Source organism: Sturnus vulgaris, chromosome 16 (genome assembly GCF_052056855.1).
Source record: "Sturnus vulgaris isolate bStuVul1 chromosome 16, bStuVul1.hap1, whole genome shotgun sequence".
Classification (NCBI taxonomy): Eukaryota; Metazoa; Chordata; class Aves; order Passeriformes; family Sturnidae; genus Sturnus; species Sturnus vulgaris.
In genome coordinates this window covers 9,535,481-9,543,176 of record NC_142258.1, presented here as the reverse complement: position 1 = coordinate 9,543,176, position 7,696 = coordinate 9,535,481, and the positions used below count along the sequence as shown (strand labels likewise).

The 7,696-nt window shown below is 41.0% G+C and overlaps 1 long non-coding RNA gene across 1 annotated transcript; it reads right to left on the bottom strand.

Moving 5' to 3' along the window:
* Positions 1–2,736: 2,736 nt before the first annotated feature.
* Positions 2,737–7,014, bottom strand: LOC148221913 (uncharacterized). The gene is made up of 2 exons (XR_015807143.1): positions 6,693–7,014; positions 2,737–4,915 (listed from the first exon to the last, which is right to left on the bottom strand). It is a non-coding gene; the product is annotated as an uncharacterized LOC148221913 (long non-coding RNA).
* Positions 7,015–7,696: the final 682 nt, after the last annotated feature.

Sequence of the window (7,696 nt, the reverse complement as noted above, 5' to 3'; positions counted from 1 at the left end):
CAGAAGCACCCATATATCAGAGTATCCCTCATCCCTTTGTTTTCTGGTAGCTGGCAGGAATTCCAAGTAGATAAAATAAGAAAAGCATGAAGCAGGAAATTATTATATTTTGAAAGAAAATAAAGCCACAACTGAGAATCCTGAAACCAGAAAAGTATACTAGAGGTCTAAAAAGCATGGCTTTCAGTCTAAATAACAAGGCATCATGGTGTAGCTTAAGTCACAGTTCCAACTAAATCTGCTTTATAGTATCAGCAAATACCTTTGCCATTTTGTACTGTTCTGATTTTATTATTTTGCTGCATGTTCTGTTCAAGGATTGACTTGAATAGACTTGAGAAAGTTGATCAAAACAGACACAGCAATTACAGATGAATAAATTACAGGCCTTCTCCAGCTGAATTGTAGTAAGAGTTGGAAGCTCATGTGTGTGGGGTTCACTGAGTTTTCCCACCGAGACTGTCAGATTTGTTATTACTAAACAATGTCGTGTGTGCTGTAGGCAGAAAAAGCTGCAGGGTTGTGTTTAGAATAATGGTGTGTTCACAAATAGTACTCAGATAGCTCTGAAATATCACAGTTAGCTGCATCTTCATTCTGTTATCTCACTGCTTCATGCTTCTGAGACCTTTCCCTAGCAAACTATGAAATTATTCCAAATGTAAGATGATAAATTAACAGAACAAAACAAATTGGAGTCAGTAGGAGTGCATTTAGCACTAACAAGACCCATCTGAGTTTCACATTTTCTCTTGCTATTATAAAAAATACGGCTTGTGTCAGAACTCATCCTTTTTTTAATTGCTCTTGCACAAAGCACTGGATATTATTTTAAGGGCTAATGGAAAGGAGCAGTCTCTCCAATTCTTCACAAAATCATGTTTTTAAAGTAGGAGAGGAAAATATGAGATATAAGGAGAAATAAATTTCATATCACCTGGGGGAAAGGAATGGATATTTGTGTTTTTGCACTGCATCACAATGTATGAGGATGGCTTTAGGGTAAATAATGTTAAATATTTGCAGGCAGTGAGAACTCAAGACATATTTAGAGGTGAGTGCTTGATGTTATGTCTGAAGGGGCAAATAAGTTTCCTATGCCCTTCCTGGAAGTATTGAAAGTTTTTGAGTTTTGCTAGGGTTTATTCCCCTTGGTGTGGAAGGAAAACTATTGAAACATCTCTCTTTTGCTGAACGTATTTCTTATCTGCCAATGAACCCCAGCAGCCTTGATTAAGAAGCTGAGATTCTATTCTTCTAGAGAATAAAAGACCATTAAACTCTGTCTCCTTCACCTGATGTTTATAATGAATTTTTCTGCTAGCAAGCATCAAAGGTGTTTCATTTGCTGATCTGTTCTTTGATTTGATTTCCTAAGATTAAGCAGATTTTACAGTGCTCTTTTTCTGTTCTTTTGATAATACTTCATCATAGTTCCTTTGCTTTAGCTGACTCTAATAGCATCCTTGTAAAGAAATGTTCAACTCAACTTGATGATAAGTGACTTGAAGAATAGAAGAACATCTAGCATTCAGGAAAGTCTTTCATGCACTTATGTGTTGTCACAATATTGTCTTCCCCATATCTAGAGATGCTTTCCTGTCATTGAAGGCCACAGTAACATTCTGGAGACTTCACATTCCCCACTGTGTCCTGCAGCCACTCCATATGGCTGGATTTATGTGCCATTTCAGGCAATGTCAGTGGAGTCTGGAAAGCTCTGTAAACTTTAAAGAGCTCAGAAAAGAGTCTTGGGGTTTGAAAACTGTGTTTATGTTTTCATAAAATCTTCAAAAAATAGTTTGCTCCATATACATTGGCACCGTTGAGTTGGTTGGAAAGGAATTTCATCAAGTCAAAGGAAAAAAAACATGAAGGGGTGGGAACTGAAGGGGATGAGTAAGGGGATAAGTTTGTCAGTGATACAATTTTTCCCTTAGTTAGCCTTTGTTGCAATGTATTCAGCACTGAAATTTTATGCAGGGAGGAGGCCAACAACAGTGGAGTGGAATTAATAAAACTGATCAGCTCTGCTCTGACATGTTAAAGTGGTGCCATTTATTAGAAAATGTTTTCAGTAACTCTGTTCTGTTTCCTCTTGAAAAAGAGAAAGAGGTGATGAAGGAGCCAACTTCTGTCCAAGAGACACTTTATATTCAGTAGTTTGGCCAGATTAGAAGCAATTCTGTGCTGAATTGAGGATTTCTACTGTTTGGTAGGAATGGAAAAGGAAAATGATTGGAGAACACATTAAGTATAAATTACTTTGCCCTGAATACATAGTTACAGATATTAATGGCACTCTAGATTCAGTTGCATGTCACTACATGTGTAAAATTTTTATTAATGGGATTCTCTTTCTCTACAAGTGACCACTGAAATCAAAATCCAGTTCTTTGCTCGTGTTCTTCTTTCCCTGCTGGCCCCTTCTGCAGTGTTGTAATGTGACAAGCACAGCTGAGCTTCCAACAAACCACGGAGCTTCAGCAAGTTCAGACACACCAACAGCGCCTTAGGGACACACAGGCAGAAAAAACAGGGGGAGAGTGGGGCTGGAGTCAAGTAAGTGGCAGCCTGTGGGCAGGGATGAAGGGATGATGGACATGCAGCTGCTGGCCAAACTCATGCCAGGGTGGAGGGCACAGGAGGAGGGGAGGAACGGGCCTGGGGGTCTGTCTGAGTTGAGACATGATATGTAGTGTTATACACTATATGAGGACAACAGAGATGTCTACATTTGCTAAATGATTATATTTTGTTTGTATTTAATTATTTTTGCAGTGCCTGCTCGTTCCTTGAGAACTCGATGATCAGTTAGGAATAATGAAGGAATAATGTATTATTTCTTCACAAAGTAAATGAAATTAAATGAGGCTTTCACAGTACAATCCATAGATTAAGCAAAACATTATGGTACATGTGCTGTGTATGTTTTAATTTCTTTCCCTGGATGTTAGTTTATGTAAAACTGCAGTTATCTCCACTAAAATGTCTCCCAAAAAATAGTGGAGAGGAGAAAAAAAATATTCCAGCAGGAGTATATTAATAATCTTGATTATCAGACTGAAAGTGTGAAAATTTTAGAGGTGAAAAGCCCTTTTTTTCACAATTTGGAACATAAGTATGAACAATTGATTTTGATCTTGTAAGCCTTTATAAATGCTGAGGTTTATATTGAGTGGGTGCAGTGAGTTTAGTTTCAGAGGCAACTGATAAGAGGTTTATATTCTATGAGTAAATGCTTGTTAGTTACAGACTATTTTTCAAAACCAGAAAAGATTACGTTTAAGACACGAACCTTTCACTGTATGTGCCTCTTCTGACTTTTAGTAAGTGCTATATATGGATGCTGATTTCTGAAATATGTAAGAAATACTGGTTTGATCTTGTCAATTCATTTCAGAAATGCTCAAAAACTGGGTTCTTGGTTGCTGTATTACCTTGGAACCATTTCTGGATAACTGTGTCTTAGGCTCAGAGGATATTTTAGGTTACATAGCTGTGGTCTGCAGATCTTAGAGGTTGTTTTAAAGTCAGGAAACAAAAAAACTTAGTTAGAAAGGAAGACTTAAACTGGAGAGTGATCCCATTCTGATAAATGACTTGATCACATCTTCAAATAAATGCAATTATTAAAATCATTATAATTGAGAACTCAAGTACAGTGGCAGTCTGGGCTTCTAACAGCTCCAGTCAGCATGTCTTGGCCTTACTGGGAAAGGTGAAGAAAGTCCTGTTGGCTTTAGGTCTGATTAGGGATGGCCCTATTTGAGAAGGTATTTAAGCCCTTTTAATGTGTTTTTCTTCACAGGATGCTTGATATTACATATATAATATAATGTATGTGTGATAGACTCTGATGCTCTATCTGGTTTGTCTGTTCACAGTGTTGAGTGTACCAGAGTCTGGAGGGATCAGAAAACAAATCCTGGTCCTGCCCTGCTCCTGGAGAAAGGCCAGCAGAGTGGGAAAGTGGATCCTCCTGCAGGAGTAGCTGTGCATTCTTAGCTCAGAGAGCTTTCTGCAGCATCCTGCAGCACAAGGCACTGGCAGAGAGCTAAAGGAGGTGGGGAGTGCAGCAGTGACTGGGAGCATCTCCTAGAAAAGGTGAGTGCAGGTCATGGACAAGCCTTGGAGGTGAGGGCAGAGGGCACTTTCCATGTACAGTAATCAAGAAAGAACAGACAGAGCTTGCAGGAAACCAAGGAGCCAAGGAAATGTGTTGGACTAGAAAGGATGATGGAGGCCCAGGCTTTATCCAGCAATGATTTAACTGGAGAGTAGATCTATAAAAAGTCCTTTTATTTTAAACTGGATTTCCAGCCTCAAAGTTTCTCTGCTCAGGAATTCTAGCCTGTTTGAATATATTTTCAAATACCATTAAATTCTATATTTTTACAGTGTAGTGTGTTTACATTAAAATAAAGCAGATTCATCTCCTAGCCTTGGCTAAATGATGCTTCATGTAAAGTGTCATTTGAAGAATGGCCTATTGTTGGAAGGATTTGAGTAATGATTTTCCATGATATGAATCAAAGTAACTCTAAAATCTGAACAGCCCAAACAGATACAAAAAGCCCCTGGATGATGACTGAAGATCAGCTTTGTGACTTTGTTAATTTCTGTGCCAATAAATCCAAAACTGAGAACAGATGTGCCAGAGCAATAGTAGAGACTTTTCTCTTCAAAGCCAGCTTGAAACAGTTCATGATTAAAGACTAACTTTGAGGCTCTTGTCAATAGTTCCAAAATTAAGTTTGTCACAACACTTTATATAATGCAAATGATAAGCTATTTATTGTGTGGAAAATGTCAGTTTATTTCTTCCTCTCTTCTTTTGATCTAATACTTCTTGATGCGTTGAAGTCTCAGTATTTGGGTCTCTGCAGTGATTATCCAGGGGAAACCCGTGTAGCTGTGGAGAGGGAAGATGCACAAGGATGAGCTGCAGCACCTGTGGAACTGGTTGAGGGGTACAGTGGGCCCTGAAATTAAGAAGTTCTTTGTAACTTTGATCTGGTATCACAGTTTATGTATATCACAGAAATGTTTATTGCTGATTTATGTGTTAGATATGTTGCACAGTTCCATCTTAAGGCCAAGGGCAGGCAAGATTAAATGAGGGGATGGGAGAGAGAAAAGGCAGGGAACAAAGGGATGGTTTCAGGACAGGACAGGACTTTCCCTCCAGGGGGCTGTGGCTGATTGTGCCATTTTGTTCCTGCCCACACACGACAGGGCTGAGTAACTGCAGTAGTGAACGGGAGCATTGCCTTAGTGCTGCCCAGGGAGAGGAGCTGATGTTGGAAAAGCTGGGTTCTGCCCTGGCTGACTGGGGTAGGAAGGAGGAGGGAAATGCAGCCTGGACTCCTGTATGCATGGCACCTGTATGCCAGTTTTGGTTGCAGTGAACATTTCACTGTTAAGCCAAAAGAGAACAGTGTTGCTGAGGACTGACAATTCCTTCTTGTGATCCAGCCTGGCTGCTGTGTTTGTGCTCAGAGGAACACCCTGTACAACACTAGGCTAAGGGCCCACAGGCAGAAGTAAAAGATCAGAGCTCATCCACAGAGCTGTTGGGTAGGAGACTGCTCCTCTCTTTAGAGAGCTGGAATCTCTCTCTGCAATATAGTTTTCAAGCTAAATCTCCGTAGTTTATTATTGATTCAAAAGTAATTTCAGGACAAGTAAGAATTTTCAGCTAATTTACTGTTAACCATCAGACTGCACGGGATTTTGTCTGTTGTGAGAGAATATGGGTAGGTAAGATTGTAATATTTACATTCTGTAAGAACTCCACTGAGATCCATTTTAAACCTCCCAAAAAACAGCAGTTCCGGTTGGATTTTGCCATTAAAAAATCAGAGTTAGAAGCAATCCGAAATGGATCAAAAAATGTTGGGGCAAAACTTTTTTTGTTTTTAAATTTCATTAAGGCATTTCTAAGGGCTCAGGTATAAAATCATCATCAAACTTGAATCTAGGCATAACCATCTTTTAGTGGGTCTATACAAATTATTGCATTGATAATACTTTCTAATTTACTGGCTAGGAAGTAAGCAATGCATTATCCTCCTATTTGTTTTCCAGTTGTCAGAGTATAGATAGTGTAAAATATTTTAAAAAAATTCTGAAACAAATAATTGTAGATAAAAGTCTCTTGCTGTGCTCACGATAGACACACACATATCCTCCTGCATTTCTATAAATACCATTTAGTATTGGAAGGAAACTTAAATCCTTCTTTTGACTAACAATTATTATTCTGTAGGATATTATAAGCAATGAGTGGAATATAATTTTTTCTGTTTGAACAGTATATGTAAATTAGAACTAAAGTGGCATGTATCTTACACAAACCTGGAGTTACTGTAATGGAATTATTTCTTAAGGCTCAACGACTGCTCTCAAACCACAGGTTATTGATTTATTGGGAAAAGTAACCCTGTCATTAACCCTGGTCTGCTGAGAGCTGCCCTGCCTTCGGCTGTAAGTCCTTGTTAAAACTATGTGATAAGCAGTCATGGAAGGACAAGAAGCTCGTAGGTATTTTCCTTGCCAGCTTTGTCTGTGTTTGCCCAGGTGTGCTCAGAGGCAGGTGACGGATGGGATGTGCCAGTGCAGCACCCGCAGCTCTCCCCTGTGACACGGTCCCCAGCAAAGTTCACTTTGCAGAGGCCTCGGCAAATTACCTGACTTGCAGGTTTGATCAGGCTGGTTCGGGTCTACATCTGACAAGTCTTCAATACCTCCTTTCAATGTCTGGCTGGCCTTCCCACACACATTCTTGTTGTGCGTGTCTGGTTGTACCTGTCTCTGCTGTGTCTTGTCACCACTGACCTTTCCCAGTGTCTGAGAGATCTTGGCTGTGACTCGCCATCCCCGAGCGGGCTGTGTGCGCCAGCCCGGGCTGGCTCCAGGATCCTCCGCGTCTTTTCCGCCCTGGAAAAGCAGGGCTGGAGGCCAAGTGCGGCGTGTCCCAGCAAAGGGCAGGCTCGGCACGGCCGTGGCTCTGTAGTTTGCACGCACTGCCCCAAGGGTGCAGTGCTGGTTCACGTTCGCCCTTCCCTCAGCCGGGCCCCGCCGCAGCTCCTCCCCCAGCAGGGACCGCGTTGGTTCCGGGCCGAGCCGCGCTGGGGAATGGCAGCGATCCCTGAACAGCTCCCTGCCTCTGGGGAGCCGAGAGCGCTCTTGGGCTTCTTCACATCACGTCCCTAACAGGAGAGAGGAGGAGATGGAAACACAAGAGTATCTTTAATCCAAAACACGCATTGCCTTTGAACACTCGAGCGGTGTTTGAACAACGCGAGTGGCCACTTGCTGCAGTACAAAGAAGTGTTTGAAAGCCTGAATGCTGATTCCCAAGTTATGACCTCTGGTAATGTTTTTAAAAGCTTTCCACTTTTCCCCTGACACAGGTAGGCTTAAAACACACATCAGCAGTTAACCAGGGTACTGTTAAACTGGCTAAGGAGGATTTCCTTTCCTGGAGACTTTCATCAAGTGGAGGGGATTTGACTACCAGGAAGATGTTGGTTGTTTCCAGTGCCCCATTTCTTTTTTCCCCTACTCAGTGGGTGATCAGAATAGAGAGCTATCTTACCCGATGCAATATTTTCAGATGGAGGAACACTTGACTAGCAATACTTCTGTAGTTAAACAAAAGTGGAGTTATAGCCAAGCATATTCTTTACTC